The sequence below is a fragment of the Entelurus aequoreus genome, linkage group LG25 (genome assembly GCF_033978785.1).
Source record: "Entelurus aequoreus isolate RoL-2023_Sb linkage group LG25, RoL_Eaeq_v1.1, whole genome shotgun sequence".
NCBI classification, from domain to species: domain Eukaryota; kingdom Metazoa; phylum Chordata; class Actinopteri; order Syngnathiformes; family Syngnathidae; genus Entelurus; species Entelurus aequoreus.
In genome coordinates this window covers 39,289,472-39,307,928 of record NC_084755.1, presented here as the reverse complement: position 1 = coordinate 39,307,928, position 18,457 = coordinate 39,289,472, and the positions used below count along the sequence as shown (strand labels likewise).

General features: G+C 33.0%; 1 protein-coding gene across 1 annotated transcript in view; it reads right to left on the bottom strand.

Annotated features, from left to right (window-relative positions):
* Window positions 1–18,457, bottom strand: part of LOC133642321 (Na(+)/H(+) exchange regulatory cofactor NHE-RF1-like) — an 87,225-nt gene that overhangs the window by 40,822 nt on the left and 27,946 nt on the right. The window lies entirely within an intron of this gene.

Below are 18,457 nucleotides of genomic sequence, written 5' to 3'. Positions count from 1 at the left end.
CGTGACAGCGCCTGCCGGAAGAAGGCTCGCTGACAATTTTTTTTATTCTATTTTTTTTAATCGAACAACAAACATACATTTATAATTCACCCAAAAGTCAAGGAAAGAAAACAAAAGCAAATACAGATAGAGTATTAAATATTAATAAATAATAATAATAAAAAAATATGAAGAAAAAAAAAAAAAGACAAAAAGGGCTACCTAAATCACTTGAAGTGTTTTTAACAGATACATCAATTTAAGGCCTTTTGTACTCTTAATCATTCTCCAAGATTTGATTAATAATTGTAAACCATTAAGCCAATTAGAAAATGTAGGTCTTACTTTCATCAATCGACATTTTTGCCTGGAGCATAATAATGTTGACAAACATTTCTATGTTACAGTCGTTTATAAAAAATACCAAATATGATCTCAGGCTCGCTGACAAATGAATACGTCTTTGCAGGCCTTAATCGATAATTATAAATAATTGTGATATAAATAAATGTAACGTTAGGAATGAAAGGAAGGTTTTTTTCCTCTCAATAATATTAAAATAAAAATAAAAAGTATGTAACATTAAAACTACAAAAAGTGGGAGGCGAGGCGATAGGTGAGTTTACTATCAGACTCTCCACAACAACAACAACAACAACTTTCCCCGGAAGCGTGTACCTTTAAAACCGGTCACATGCGACCTATCCAGCAAGCCCCAATCTGGTGATGAGAACCATTAGTGCCCCGCTACACAAGTACAATTTATTTAAAAGGTGACTTAAGTCAAAGTAACATAACAGAGTTACATTGACCTCTGATCATCAAAAACGATGAATATTTATCACCACACAGCAAAGTCATGAAAAGTGGTACAGTTGAGTAGTGGTATTGAGTCCCGGGTACCGTGTGGGGTCAAATGTGAGCTCCAGCTTCTTCTTTTTTTTTACGCTTAGCAAGCAAAAAATGTTTTCTTCAAATAATAAAAATATTTACAAGTTAAAAAAATATATATATATAATTCCAAAAAATTATTTTGTACCAAAGACACCTGGTAGACATATACCATTAACATCCATGTACCAAAGACACTTTGGTACATGGTTCTGACCACAGAACTTTCCTCCAGAAGGTCTTATCTTTGTCCATGTGATGTCAGATGAAACAAAAATGGAGCTGTTTGGCCACAATACCCAGCAATATGTTTGGAGGAGAATAGGTGAGGCCTTTAATCACAGGAACACCATTCCTACCGTCAAGCATGGTGGTGGTAGTATTATGCTCTGGGCCTGTTTTGCTGCCAATGGTGCTTTAAATAGGACAATGAAAAAGGAGGATTACCTCCAAATTATTCAGGACAAGCTAAAATCATCAGCCCGGAGGTTGGGTCTTGGGCGCAGTTGGGTGTTCCAACAGGAGAATAACCACAAACACACCTCAAAAATTTTAAACAAAAATGTGCATTTCACGATTCTGGACCCGCGGTGGACCGCTCGCCTGTGCGTTGGTTAGGGACATCTCTGCGCTGCTGACCTGTCTCCGCTCGGGATGGTCTCCTGCTGGCCCCACTATGGACCGGACTCTCACTATTATGTTAGATCCACTATGGACTGGACTCTCACTATTATGTTAGATCCACTATGGACTGGACTCTCACTATTATGTTAGATCCACTATGGACTGGACTCTCACACTATTATGTTAGATCCACTATGGACTGGACTCTCACTATTATGTTAGATCCACTATGGACTGGACTCTCACTATTATGTTAGATCCACTATGGACTGGACTCTCACACTATTATGTTAGATCCACTATGGACTGGACTCTCACTATTATGTTAGATCCACTATGGACTGGACTCTCACACTATTATGTCAGATCCACTATGGACTGGACTCTCACACTATTATGTTAGATCCACTATGGACTGGACTCTCACACTATTATGTTAGATCCACTATGGACTGGACTCTCACACTATTATGTTAGATCCACTATGGACTGGACTCTCACTATTATGTTAGATCCACTATGGACTGGACTCTCACACTATTATGTTAGATCCACTATGGACTGGACTTTCACACTATTATGTTAGATCCACTATGGACTGGACTTTCACACTATTATGTCAGATCCACTATGGACTGGACTCTCACACTATTATGTCAGATCCACTATGGACTGGACTCTCACAATATTATGTCAGATCCACTATGGACTGGACTCTCACACTATTATGTTAGATCCACTATGGACTGGACTCTCACACTATTATGTCAGATCCACTATGGACTGGACTCTCACACTATTATGTCAGATCCACTATGGACTGGACTCTCACACTATTATGTCAGATCCACTATGGACTGGACTCTCACACTATTATGTCAGATCCACTATGGACTGGACTTTCACACTATTATGTCAGATCCACTATGGACTGGACTCTCACACTATTATGTCAGATCCACTATGGACTGGACTCTCACAATATTATGTCAGATCCACTATGGACTGGACTCTCACACTATTATGTTAGATCCACTATGGACTGGACTCTCACACTATTATGTCAGATCCACTATGGACTGGACTCTCACACTATTATGTCAGATCCACTATGGACTGGACTCTCACACTATTATGTCAGATCCACTATGGACTGGACTCTCACACTATTATGTCAGATCCACTATGGACTGGACTCTCACACTATTATGTCAGATCCACTATGGACTGGACTCTCACACTATTATGTCAGATCCACTATGGACTGGACTCTCACACTATTATGTTAGATCCACTATGGACTGGACTCTCACACTATTATGTCAGATCCACTATGGACTGGACTCTCACACTATTATGTCAGATCCACTATGGACTGGACTCTCACACTATTATGTCAGATCCACTATGGACTGGACTCTCACACTATTATGTTAGATCCACTATGGACTGGACTCTCACACTATTATGTTAGATCCACTATGGACTGGACTCTCACACTATTATGTTAGATCCACTATGGACTGGACTCTCACTATTATGTTAGATCCACTATGGACTGGACTCTCACACTATTATGTTAGATCCACTATGGACTGGACTTTCACACTATTATGTTAGATCCACTATGGACTGGACTTTCACACTATTATGTCAGATCCACTATGGACTGGACTCTCACACTATTATGTCAGATCCACTATGGACTGGACTCTCACAATATTATGTCAGATCCACTATGGACTGGACTCTCACACTATTATGTTAGATCCACTATGGACTGGACTCTCACACTATTATGTCAGATCCACTATGGACTGGACTCTCACACTATTATGTCAGATCCACTATGGACTGGACTCTCACACTATTATGTCAGATCCACTATGGACTGGACTCTCACACTATTATGTCAGATCCACTATGGACTGGACTCTCACACTATTATGTCAGATCCACTATGGACTGGACTCTCACACTATTATGTCAGATCCACTATGGACTGGACTCTCACACTATTATGTTAGATCCACTATGGACTGGACTCTCACACTATTATGTCAGATCCACTATGGACTGGACTCTCACACTATTATGTCAGATCCACTATGGACTGGACTCTCACACTATTATGGTAGATCCACTATGGACTGGACTCTCACTATTATGTTAGATCCACTATGGACTGGACTCTCACACTATTATGTCAGATCCACTATGGACTGGACTCTCACTATTATGTTAGATCCACTATGGACTGGACTCTCACACTATTATGTTAGATCCACTATGGACTGGACTCTCACACTATTATGGTAGATCCACTATGGACTGGACTCTCACTATTATGTTAGATCCACTATGGACTGGACTCTCACACTATTATGTCAGATCCACTATGGACTGGACTCTCACTATTATGTTAGATCCACTATGGACTGGACTCTCACACTATTATGTCAGATCCACTATGGACTGGACTCTCACTATTATGTTAGATCCACTATGGACTGGACTCTCACACTATTATGTCAGATCCACTATGGACTGGACTCTCACACTATTATGGTAGATCCACTATGGACTGGACTCTCACTATTATGTTAGATCCACTATGGACTGGACTCTCACACTATTATGTCAGATCCACTATGGACTGGACTCTCACACTATTATGTTAGATCCACTATGGACTGGACTCTCACTATTATGTTAGATCCACTATGGACTGGACTCTCACACTATTATGTCAGATCCACTATGGACTGGACTCTCACACTATTATGGTAGATCCACTATGGACTGGACTCTCACTATTATGTTAGATCCACTATGGACTGGACTCTCACTATTATGTTAGATCCACTATGGACTGGACTCTCACTATTATGTTAGATCCACTATGGACTGGACTCTCACTATTATGTTAGATCCACTATGGACTGGACTCTCACACTATTATGTTAGATCCACTATGGACTGGACTCTCACTATTATGTTAGATCCACTATGGACTGGACTTTCACAATATTATGTTAGATCCACTATGGACTGGACTTTCACACTATTATGTTAGATACACTATGGACTGGACTTTTACAATATTATGTTAGATCCACTATGGACTGGACTTTCACACTATTATGTTAGATCCACTATGGACTGGACTCTCACTATTATGTTAGATCCACTATGGACTGGACTCTCACACTATTATGTTAGATCCACTATGGACTGGACTCTCACTATTATGTTAGATCCACTATGGACTGGACTCTCACTATTATGTTAGATCCACTATGGACTGGACTCTCACACTATTATGTTAGATCCACTATGGACTGGACTCTCACAATATTATGCTAGACCCACTCGACGTCCATTGCACTGGTCTCCCCTAAAGGGTCCTCTCCAAGGTTTCTCATTGTCATCCCACTGGGTTGTGAGTTTTTCCTTGCCCGTATGTGGGCTCTGAACGGAGGATGTGGTTGTGGCTTGTGCAGCCCTTTGAGACTCTTGTGATTTAGGGCTACATAAATAAACATTGATTGATTGATTGATTGATTGATTGATTGATTGACATAGGTTCATGAAGTTTTCCAAGAATGATGTAATTGTTATTCTTATGGCCATTACAAAATACACAAAAGTTTCAAAAGAAGTAAATATTACATTAAAACAGGCATCATTTGGAGTGATTGTTGTACCTGGATGGATGCCAGTGACCTACAGAAGTATGCCACGTGTGTCCACTAGGTGGCAGAAGGTACACAATCAACCTTTGAGTCGCGGCGTTTACACCTTTTGTCACATTTTGGTGAGACATTTCCGTGCGTTTGTTTGTTTTGTGACATTTTGTAAGGTAAAAGGTGTGCCTGCTGACCTGGCTGCCACAACAGTTGGTGTGCATGGCTCTCCATGAAGGTGTCTATGGTTGTGGAACATGTCTCCTCCAAGAACATTGTTTCAAGATGGAGGGCCCCGCACAGAGGAGGGAAGTGTTGCACAGGAACTGTTGACACATCTTCTCTCAATGCGCTTCCCTCGGCTCTCACCAACTTCCTGTCATCAAAGTGGAGTTTGCACACAGACGTGGCAGATGCAACTTCTTGTTGCCAGCCAGCATGTCAGCCATGGAAACATGAAACATGACAATAGCCAGCAGGCAGCAGACATTGAAACTACGTTGGCAGCTTGTTGAATTGTGGGGAGCAACTCAAACACAACGTTGATACAACATCATTTTTGACGGCGTTTAATCAATGTTGGGTTGTGACGTCGATTTGATCATTGAATGTTGGTCATTTCCCCACCAATATTCTCCAACACAAAAACAACGTGCTTTTTGACCACCCTGCTGCTGTTTGGCAGCAGGAGGCCGGACGTCCATTAACATTAGTGCTGCCCAACATGCAACTATCCTACTCTACAGCAGGGACCTTGAACGCAACACACACGTCTTTGACATGATCGTATATGGAGGGACATTACTGCAAAAACTCCACATACACAAAACAATGTTTTTACTTTTGCCCAACGATTAGCAAGCAAAACATTATTTTGTACCAGACACCTGGTAGACATATACCATTAACAACCAAGTACCAAACAGCACTATTAAAGGTATATACATCTACATGTAAACAGCATTATTAAAGGTATATTCACCTACATGTAAACAGCATTATTTAAGGTATATTCACCTACATGTAAACAACATTATTAAAGGTATATTCACCTACATGTAAACAGCATTATTAAAGGTATAGTCACCTACGTGTAAACAGCATTATTAAAGGTATATACACTTACATGTAAACAGCATTATTAAAGGTATATACACCTACATGTAAACAACATTATTAAAAGTATATTTACCAACATGTAAACAGCATTATTAAAATTATACTTACCTAATGCAAACAACATTATTAAAGGTATATTTACCTAATGTAAACAGCATTATTAAAGGTATATTTACCTAATGTAAACAGCATTATTAAAGGTATATTCACCGACATGCAAACATTATTAAAGGTATATTCACATAAATGTAAACATTATTATAAGTATATTCACCTACACATGTAAACAGCATTATTAAAGGTATATTCACATAAATGTAAACAGCATTATTAAAGGTATATTCACCTACATGTAAACAGCATTATTTAAGGTATATACACCTACATGTAAACATCATTATTAAAGGTATATACACCTACATGTAAACAGCATTATTAAAAGTGTATTCACCTACATGTAAACATCATTATTAAAGGTATATACACCTACATGTAAACAGCATTATTAAAAGTATATTCACCTACATGTACACAGCATTATTTAAGGTATATTCACCTACACATGTAAACAGCATTATTAAAGGTATATTCACCTACAAGTAAACAGCATTATTAAAGGTATATACACACCTACATGTAAACAGCATTATTAAAGGTGTATTCACCAACATGTAAACAACATTATTAAAAGTATATTCACCTACATGTAAACAGCATTATAAAGGTATATAAATCTACATGTAAACAGTATTATTAAAGGTATATAAATCTACATGTAAACAGTATTATTAAAGGTATATAAATCTACATGTAAACAGCATTATTAAAGGTATATACACCAACATGTAAACAGCATTATTAAAGGTATATTCACCTACATGTAAACAGCATTATTAAAGGTATATTCACCTACATGTAAACAGCATTATTTAAGGTATATACACCTACATGTAAACAACATCATTAAAGGTCTATTCACCTACATATAAACAGCATTATTAAAGGTATATTCACCTACATGTAAACAGCATTATTAAAGGTATATTCACCAACATGTAAACAGCATTATTAAAGGTATATTCACCAACATGTAAACAGCATTATTAAAGGTATATTCACCTACATGTAAATAGCATTATTAAAGGTATATTTACCAACATGTAAACAGCATTATTAAAGGTATATACACCTACATGTAAACAGCATTATTTAAGGTATATACACCTACATGTAAACAGCATTATTAAAGGTATATTCACCTACATGTAAACAGCATTATTAAAGGTATATTCACCAACATGTAAACAGCATTATTAAATTTATATTCACCAACATGTAAACAGCATTATTAAAGGTATATTCACCTACATGTAAATAGCATTATTAAAGGTATATTTACCAACATGTAAACAGCATTATTAAAGGTATATACACCTACATGTAAACAGCATTATTAAAGGTATATTTACCAACATGTAAACAGCATTATTAAAGGTATATTCACCAACATGTAAACAGTATTATTAAAGGTATATACACCTACATGTAAACAGCATTATTAAAGGTATATTCACCTACGTGTAAACAGCATTATTAAAGGTATATACACCTACATGTAAACAGCATTATTAAAGGTATATACACCTACATGTAAACAGCATTATTAAAGGTATATTCACCAACATGTAAACAGCATTATTTAAGGTATATACACCTACATGTAAACAACATTATTAAAGGTATATACACCTACATGTAAACAGCATTATTAAAGGTATATACACCTACATGTAAACAGCATTATTAAAGGTATATTCACCAACATGTAAACAGCATTATTTAAGGTATATACACCTACATGTAAACAACATTATTAAAGGTATATACACATGTACAGTTTATAAGTCTGATAATGTGAACATGTGCTTGGCAGACAAAGGTGAACAACATGTACACTTGGTTGTCCTATTTACTACCAAGATCATTTTCCAGCTGAGTCAATCATTCGTTGCCGGAGGTCATGTTCTACTGGCTGACTGAGCACAGGAACACATGAAGCACGTCAGCACTTCTACTGTACACCACTGTAGCAAAGGTGGCCACTTCCAATACAAACATTAGCATGCTAACAGTTAGCATGCGTCCAGTACCAAGTTATAGGACTCTGAGGTGTACGGCTGCAAGTGTAGCTAATAAACATTAGCATGCTAACAGTTAGCATGTGTCAAATACCAAGTTATATGACTCTGAGGTGTACGGCTGTAAGTGTAGCTAAAAAAACATTAGCATGCTAACAGTTAGCATGTGTCAAGTACCAAGTTATATGACTCTGAGGTGTACGGCTGCAAGTGTAGCTAATAAACATTAGCATGCTAACAGCTAGCACATAACATAAAATGATCATGTGGCTATGAAAGTGCACACCAAGTAGATCATGTGTACCTGCGGGCTGTGTTCACACCAGCTGGCACAGGGGGCTGTGGTGACTGCGAAGCTGTCAGACTCAGATGCCAGTCCTTCAAGTCCTTGTCTCTCCTGAGGGTTTTGGCTCAAGAAGAAGAAGAAGAAGCTCCCAGACCAACGTGATAATGTTTGGTGTTCTCACTATAGTCCACTATAGGGTGTTGGCTTTCAAGCAGCTGGTCAGCAGGCAGAGGAGGGAACAAAGCCCCCTAGTGTCCCCCACTTCTGGGACAAACTGCACAAAAGGCTCCACAGCAACACCCAAGTAGGGTTGCCGTGGCAACGCCACTCTCTTGGGGGAAACAAGGAGCCATGAAAGACCTGGTCTAGGTTCAGAAGGTGTCCAAGGTGCGGCCCGGGGGCCACTGGCACTTTTGTTGGCCCCGCAAGAAAACAACATTCATTATTTGTCCCCATTCTGAATAAAAATGTATTTGTCGAAAAGTAATCAATAAAAATAAGATGTTTCTAGTATTTAAAAAAAATGATGTGGCTAACTTTAAACAACATGGCGGACCACATTAAAATAATGGGTAGGGCCACAATAAATGGAAAACCCCATTAAAATGATGTGAAGGCCAATTTAAAATAAAGTCCACAATAAAATGAAGAGGCGGCCTTTATGCACTAGAACAAAAGTGCTACTTAAATCTAATGTATGATTATTATGATTATTATTAAGGTTATTATTATTGTTATGATTACGATATTATTGTGGTTATTATGATGATGATGATGATTGTTATTATTGTTATTATGATGATGATGATTATTATGGTTATTAATAATAGTTATTATTATGATAATGATGATGATTTTTGTTATTATGATGATGATTATGATTATTATTATGATGATGATTACTATTATTATTATTGTGATGATGATAATTATTAACTATTATTATTATGATGATTACTCTTATTTTTATGATTGTTATTATTAGTTGTTATTATGATGATTATTACTATTTTTATTATGATGATGATGATTACTATTATTATTGTTATTATTATGATGATTATTAATGTTATTATTATTATTATTATTATTATGATTATTATTATATTTATTATTATGATGATGATTATTGTTGTTATTATGATGATGTTTATGGTTATTATGATGGTGATGATGATGATGATGATGATGATTATCAGTATTATTATTGTTATTATGATGATGAGATTAGTAATACTATTATATGGATTATTATTATTATTATTATGATTATTATTATTGTTATTATGATGATGATCCATCCATCCATTTTCTACCACTTATGATTGTTATTATATATGATGATTATTATTATTGTTATTATGATGATTATTCTTATACTTGATGATTATGATGATCATTATAGTTATTATGATGATGATTATTATTATTGTTATTATGATGGTTATGATTATTAATATTGTTATTATAATAATGATTAATGAGTATTATTATTGTTATTACTATATTATTATTATAGTTATGCTGATGATGATTATGATGATGATGATGATGATTATTATTATTATTATGATGATGATTATTATCATGATGAGTATTATTTGTATTACTATATTGATTATTATTATTGTTATTATGATGAAGATCATTATTAATATGATTATTATGATGATGATGATGATGATTATCATTATGAGTATAATTATTGATTTTACTATATTAATTATTATCATGATGAGTATTATTATGATTATTATTGTTTTTATTATTATGATGAATATTATTGTTACTACTATATTGATTATTATTATTGATATTATTATGATAATTATTATTATTACTATATTGATTATTATTATTGTTATTATGATGATAAGTGTTATTATTATTACTATATTGATTGTTATCATTGTTGTTATGATGATAATTATTATGATTACTATTATTGTTATAATGATGATTATCATGGTTGTTATTATTATTATGATGATTATTATTATTATTGTTATTACTATGTTGATTATTATTGTTATTATGATGATGATTATTATTGTTATTATGATGATGAGTATTGTTATTGTTATTACTATACTGAGTATTATTATTGTTATTACTATATTGAGTACTATTATTGATATGATGATGATGATTATTATTATTATTACTATATTATTATTATTATTATTGTTATATGATGATGATGATGATTATTATTATTATTATTGTTATTATGATGAGTATTATTACTATGTTGATTATTATTATTATTATTATTATTATGAGGATGATTATTATGATTACTATTATTGTTATGATGATGGTGATTATTATTGTTGTCATTATTATGATGATAATTATTATTATTGTTATTACTTAATTGATTATTATTATTATGATTATTCTTATTATTGTTAGTACTATATTGATTATTATTATTATGATGATGATGATGATGATGATGATGATGATGATTCTTATCATATGGATTATTGTGCGTCAGCAGCAAGGTTTAGCATTAGCATTAGCATGTGTATTAAAGATGGTTGCAGATGTTGCCTTCATCAACAGGACAGGACTTGGAAGACACCATGGAAGACCGGTAAGTAAGTAAGTAAGAAAACAAGTAAGTAAGTAAGTAAGTAAGTAAGTAAGTAAGTAAGTAAGTAAGTAAGAAAGCAAGTAAGTAAGTAAGTAAGACCAGTAAGTAAGTAGGCAAGTAAGTAAGTAAGTAAGTAAGTAAGTAAGTAAGGTCCAGTCTATTTCAGTCTCATTTCCGCCTCCACCCTCGTCAGGGCGCCACTCCCGCTTATTGTCCGGCGCGGGAGATCAACCTTTCGCACAATGGAATGTGGCGTGGTGGACACACACACACACACACACACACACACACACACACACACACACACACACACACACACACACACACACACACACACACACACACACACACACACACACACACACACACACACCCTTATGGACAGAAGGCCCAGGTCTGAAGGCCTGACCCGGGTCACAACGGCCTTGGACTCCTGACAGCAAAGTGCTAATGTTGTTAGCGACACGAACAGTTAGCATTTGTGTGTTTGCTGTGATTATTTAGCACAAACAGTAACACAACCTTCTTTTTCTTTGCTTTGTGGGAGTCACACCCGTGAATTATTTTTGGTTCATGCCACAATATCCCCAATGTGGTGTCCTGATCCCATTTTCATACCAAATATCATTCTGATATCATTGCTACGTCAGAAGTATCCAATTCTAGCTATTTTTTGTCATTGTTAGCATTTTAATATTAGCATGATAGCTTTTTTGTTTTGTGCTAATTTAGCAGGTATACATCTCAGCGTCAAATATTTTGTTACTTGAACACTACCAGTTAGCATGCTAATGTTAGTAGGCTAGCTTTTTTTTTAGCTAATTTTATATATCAATGTCATATTTTGCTACTCGATGCATGCTAACCTTTTGGACAACTTATTGGGTATACATTGCAGAGATGTACAAACGTTTCTACATCGCAGAGTGATGTATTTTGGTACTTGACGCATGTTACATTTACTATTTAGCATGCTAAAGTTAGCATGCTAGATTTTTAAGCTAATTTAATGTCATATATTTTGGTATTCGTAATGCTAAATGTAAGCATAGTACTGTTAGCATTCTAACTATTTTAGCTCATATTTTTTGTTACCTGATGCTGTCTGGCCCACGTGCTAACTGTTAGCATTTCAGTTCAGCTTTGGCGCTTCAGTGTTCACGCAACATTTCTACCAAAATTAGCATTTTGTATTTATTTGAAAAAAAAAAATCTTCATATCGTCCTTGTTTTGAAAGTGAAAACTACCAAAATGGCCGCCGCATCTTTTGATTTGTCAGTCTGTGGCCCCTTTTGTGGAAACAAATTGGGCACCATAAGCGACGAGGCGGCTACACAACAGCTAAGCAAACAATAGCACACAAGCTAGACACATGCAATCGCTATTTTTTGTAGTTTTTAGCATTCGAATATTAGCATGATAGTTTTTTTTATTTGCTAATTTAACAGGTATACACCTCAGCGTCAAATATTTTGTTACTTGAACACTACCTGTTAGCATGCTAACGTTAGTAGGCTAGCTTTTTTTTAAAGCTAATTTTATAGGTATACGTCAGTGTCATATTTTGCTACTTGATGCATGCTAACTTTTTGGACATATTCTTGGGTATAAATCGCAGAGTGCATATTTTGATTTTTAAGCTAATTTAATGTCATATATTTTGGTATTGATAATGCTAAATGTAAGCATAGTACTGTTAGCATCCTAACTTTTTTTTTAGCTCATATTTTTTGTTACCTGACGCTATCAGAAGAAGATTGTAGTGAGTTGCTGCCACATACTTCATGAGAGATGAAATACTGCATATGAATGTGACCTGGGTCCGGCTCGCGTAGTCCTGGGAGTTTGGACCGTGTCTTGGTTTCACATCACCTTTGTGGTTAGCCATAAAGTATGCTTGGAAAAATTTATTATAATAATATCTAAAATATATATTTATTAAAAAATAATAATAATATCTAAAATATATATTTATTAAAGAATAATAATATCTAAAATATATATTTATTAAATAATAATAATAATATCTAAAATATATATTAATAAAAGACTAATAATATAATATCTAAAATATATATTTGTTAAAGAATAATATCTAAAAATCTATTAAAGAATAATATCTTAAATATATATTTATTAAAAAGAATAATAATAATATCCAAATGATGTATTCATAAAACAATAATATAGTATCTAAAATATATATTTATTAAAGAATAATAATAATATCTAAAATATATATTTATAAAATAATAATACTAATTATATCTAAAATATGTAATTGTTAAAGAATATTAATAATAATAATATCATAAAGCTACATTTATAATATTTTAATAATAATTTCTCGAATATATATTTATTAAAAATTAATAATGAAAAAATTAATAATAATAATATCTGAAAGATATATTTATAAAATAATAACAATAATAATAACATTGAAAACATATATTAATAAAAGAAGAAGAAGAATATCTAAAATATATCTTTATAAAATAATATTATAAGACACATTTATAAAATAAAAATAATATCTAAAATATATATTTATAAATAATAACATCTTAAAATATATATTAAAAATAATATCTAAAATAAATATTTATCTGATAATAATATTAATAATATCTAAAAGCTATATTTATAAAATAATAATACCTACAATAAATATTTATAAAATAATAATATCTAAAATAAATATTTACTAAATATAAATATCTAAAATATATATTTATAAAATAATAATATGTATAAGACATTTATACAATAATAATACCTAAAAGATATATTTATAAAATAATACTGATATCTAAAATAAATATTTATAACATAATAATAATAATATCTAAAAGCTATATTTATAAAATAATAATAATAAGATCTAAAAGATATATTGTAACGCAAAAGTCTTCAATGTTTTCCAGACCAAGGACCCCCAAACTTGTAGAAAGTAGACGACGAGAGTGCTAATTGCTAGCTGACAAGGAGAGTGCTAATTGCTAGCTGACAAGGAGAGTGCTAATTGCCAGCTGACGAATGGAGCGCTAATGGCTAGCTGGCAACTAACGTGTTAATGGCTAACTGGCAACTTGAAGATGACAACCAGGGAGTTCATTGCTAGCTGGTAACTAGAGTGCTAATCGGTAGCACACTCTCTGGAAACTCAATGGGGCTGCATGAGTGCTGCCTCCGCAGAGGAGCTGCATGAGTGCTGCCTCCGCAGAGGAGCTGCGGTTCATTGGCTCAAAGATGAATTCCTAAATAGCAAAGTAGTTTGTCACGTGGAGAGTTTCCTCTGCAGGACAACAATGAACAAAGAAGGGAAGGGAGGTTATCACAAACACACACAATGACACACAAAGACACGCAATGACACACAAACACACACAATGACATACAATGACACACAAAGACACGCAAAGACACACAATGACACGCAATGACACACAGAGTCACACAATGACACGCATTGACACGCAAAGACACACAAAGACACACAATGGCACACAAAGACAAACAATTACAAACAGTCACACAAAGACACACAATGACACACAAAAAGACACACAATGACACACAAAGACACACAATGGCACACAAAGACAAACAAAGACACACAATGACACACAAAGACACACAATGACACACAAATACACGCAATGACACATAAAGACACACAAAACACACAAAGACACGCAATGACACACAAAAAGACACACAATGACACACAAAGACACAATGGCACACAAAGACACGCAAAGACACACAATGACACATAGACACACAAAAACACACAAAGACACACAATGACACACACGATGACACACTAAGACACGCAATGACACATAAAGACACACAAAAACACACAAAGACACACAAAATGACACACGGTGACACACAAAGACACATAAAGACACACAATGACACACAAAAAGACACACAATGACACACAAAGACACACAAAGGCACACAAAGACACGCAATGACACATAAAGACATAAAACACACAAAGACACACAATGGCACACAAAGACACGCAAAGACACACAAAGGCACACAAAGACACGCAAAGACACACAATGGCACACAAAGACACGCAAAGACACACAATGACACACAAAAAGACACACAAAAAGACACAATGACACACAAAGACACGCAATGACACACAATGACACGCAAAGACACACAATGACACACAAAGTCACACAAAGACACACAAAGTCACGCAAAGACACAAAATGACACACGATGACACATAAAGACACACATTGACATACAATGACACGCAAAGACACACAATGACACACAAAGTCACACAAAGACACACAAAGTCACGCAAAGACACAAAATGACACACGATGACACATAAAGACACACATTGACATACAATGACACGCAAAGACACACAAAATGACACACAAAGACACGTAAAGACACACAATGACACGTAAAGACACACAAAGACACACAATGACACGTAAAGACACACAAAGACACACAATGACACACAAAGACACGCAATGACACACAAAGACACACACGTATGTGCACACGCCCAATGAACACATTACATCATAGATGCTAGCATCAAGGCACAGAAAGGGAACCACTGACTGTATCCTCCACACACACACACACACACACACACACACACACACACACACACACACACACACACACACACACACACACACACACACACACACACACACACACACACACACACACACACACACACAATGAAAGATAAGAGGTTGTGAACAATGGATACACAAAGTAAGCAACACAATAACAAGTGCAGTGTGTCTAATATTGACTTAGTGTCGTCACTAAACTGTCACATGACTTAAAGTAACAGTAGAGAGTAAAAACAATATTACTATAACTATAACTATAACATATATATATATATATATATATATATATATATATATATATATATATATATATATATGTATATATAGTTATATATATATATATATATAGTTATATATATATAACTATATATACATACATATATATATATATATAACTATATATATATATATATATATATATATATATAGTTATATATATATATATATATATATATATATAACTATATATAACTATATATAACTATATATATATATATATAGTTATATATATATATATATATATATATATATATATATATATATATATATATATATATATATATATATATATATATAAAACTATATAAATATATATATATATATATATATATATATATATATATATATATATATATATATATATATATATATATATATATATATATATATATATATATATATGTGATTTATGACATCTAAAAACTTCCAAAGTTGACAAATAAATAGATATGATGAAAACAGTATCAATCTCATGGAGATTCCCGAGACATTTTGAGAGTTAATGAGAAGGAACCACAGATCCCTTGCCCATCAACAACAATGCTAATCAAGCAGACTTTGTAAGAGACAACATTGATTACTTTGGGGAAAATGACCATCCAGGACTTTGTATTTTTGAGCCCGAATACAAAGAGGACGAGAAATAAGTTTTAGAAGCCGAGTGCTAAACGGATGTAGTTTTATTGTGACATTGTAGCGTTAGCAGCTTTGCTAGGTGCTAATCATACAAAGTAACCATAATAAAACAAACACTTACCGTAATAGGTGAGCGATGCATGAATTATAATCTACAATTTACTTTTAGCAAAATTGAGACCAAGCAGAAGCAACCGAGTGTGTCAACCGTAGCAGCGTAAGCTAGCATTAGCTCACTGCTATCAATAGTCCGTCTGCGTTAGCACTTCTAATAACAATATCACTCCGGCCGAGAAGCGATATTTATTTACAGCAAAAGTTATTTAAAGATTAATACTTTATGTCAGTAAACATTTACAGTAAAAGTTATTTAAAGATTAATTATATATGTCATTAAACATTTACAGTAAAAGTTATGAAACATGAATATTATATGTCATTAAACGTTTACAGTAAAAGTTATTAAACATGAATATTATATGTCAGTAAACATTTACTGTAAAAGTTATTAAACATGAATATTATATGTCAGTAAACATTTACAGTAAAAGTTATGAAACATGAATATTATATGTCATTAAACGTTTACAGTAAAAGTTATTAAACATGAATATTATATGTCAGTAAACATTTACTGTAAAAGTTATTAAACATGAATATTATATGTCAGTAAACGTTTACAGTAAAAGTTATTAAACATGAATATTATATGTCAGTAAACAGTTACTGTAAAAGTTAATAAACATGAATATTATATGTCAGTAAACAGTTACAGTAAAAGTTATTAAACATGAATATTATATGTCAGTAAACAGTTACAGTAAAAGTTATTAAACATGAATATTATATGTCAGTAAACATTTACAGTAAAAGTTATGAAACATGAATATTATATGTCAGTAAACAGTTACAGTAAAAGTTATTAAACATGAATATTATATGTCAGTAAAACTTTACAGTAAAAGTTATTAAACAGGATTATATGTCATTAAACATTTACAGTAAAAAATTATGAAACATGAATATTATATGTCAGTAAACATTTACAGTAAAAGTTATTAAACATGAATATTATATGTCAGTAAACATTTACAGTAAAAATTATGAAACATGAATATTATGTCAATAAACATTTACAGTAAAAATTATGAAACATGATTATTATATATCAATAAACATTTACAGTAAAAGTTATTAAACATGAATATTATATGTCAGTAAACATTTACAGTAAAAATTATGAAACCTGAATATTATATGTCAGTAAACATCTACAGTAAAAGTTATGAAACATGAATATTATATGTCAGTACACATTTACAGTAAAAGTTATTAAACATAAATAGTATATGTCAGTAAACAGTTACAGTAAAAGTTATTAAACATGATTATTATATGTCAGTAAACAGTTACAGTAAAAGTTATTAAACATGATTATTATATGTCAGTAAACAGTTACAGTAAAAGTTATGAAACATGAATATTATATGTCAGTAAACATTTACAGTAAAAGTTATGAAACATGAATATTATATGACAGTAAACATTTACAGTAAAAGTTATTAAACATGAATAT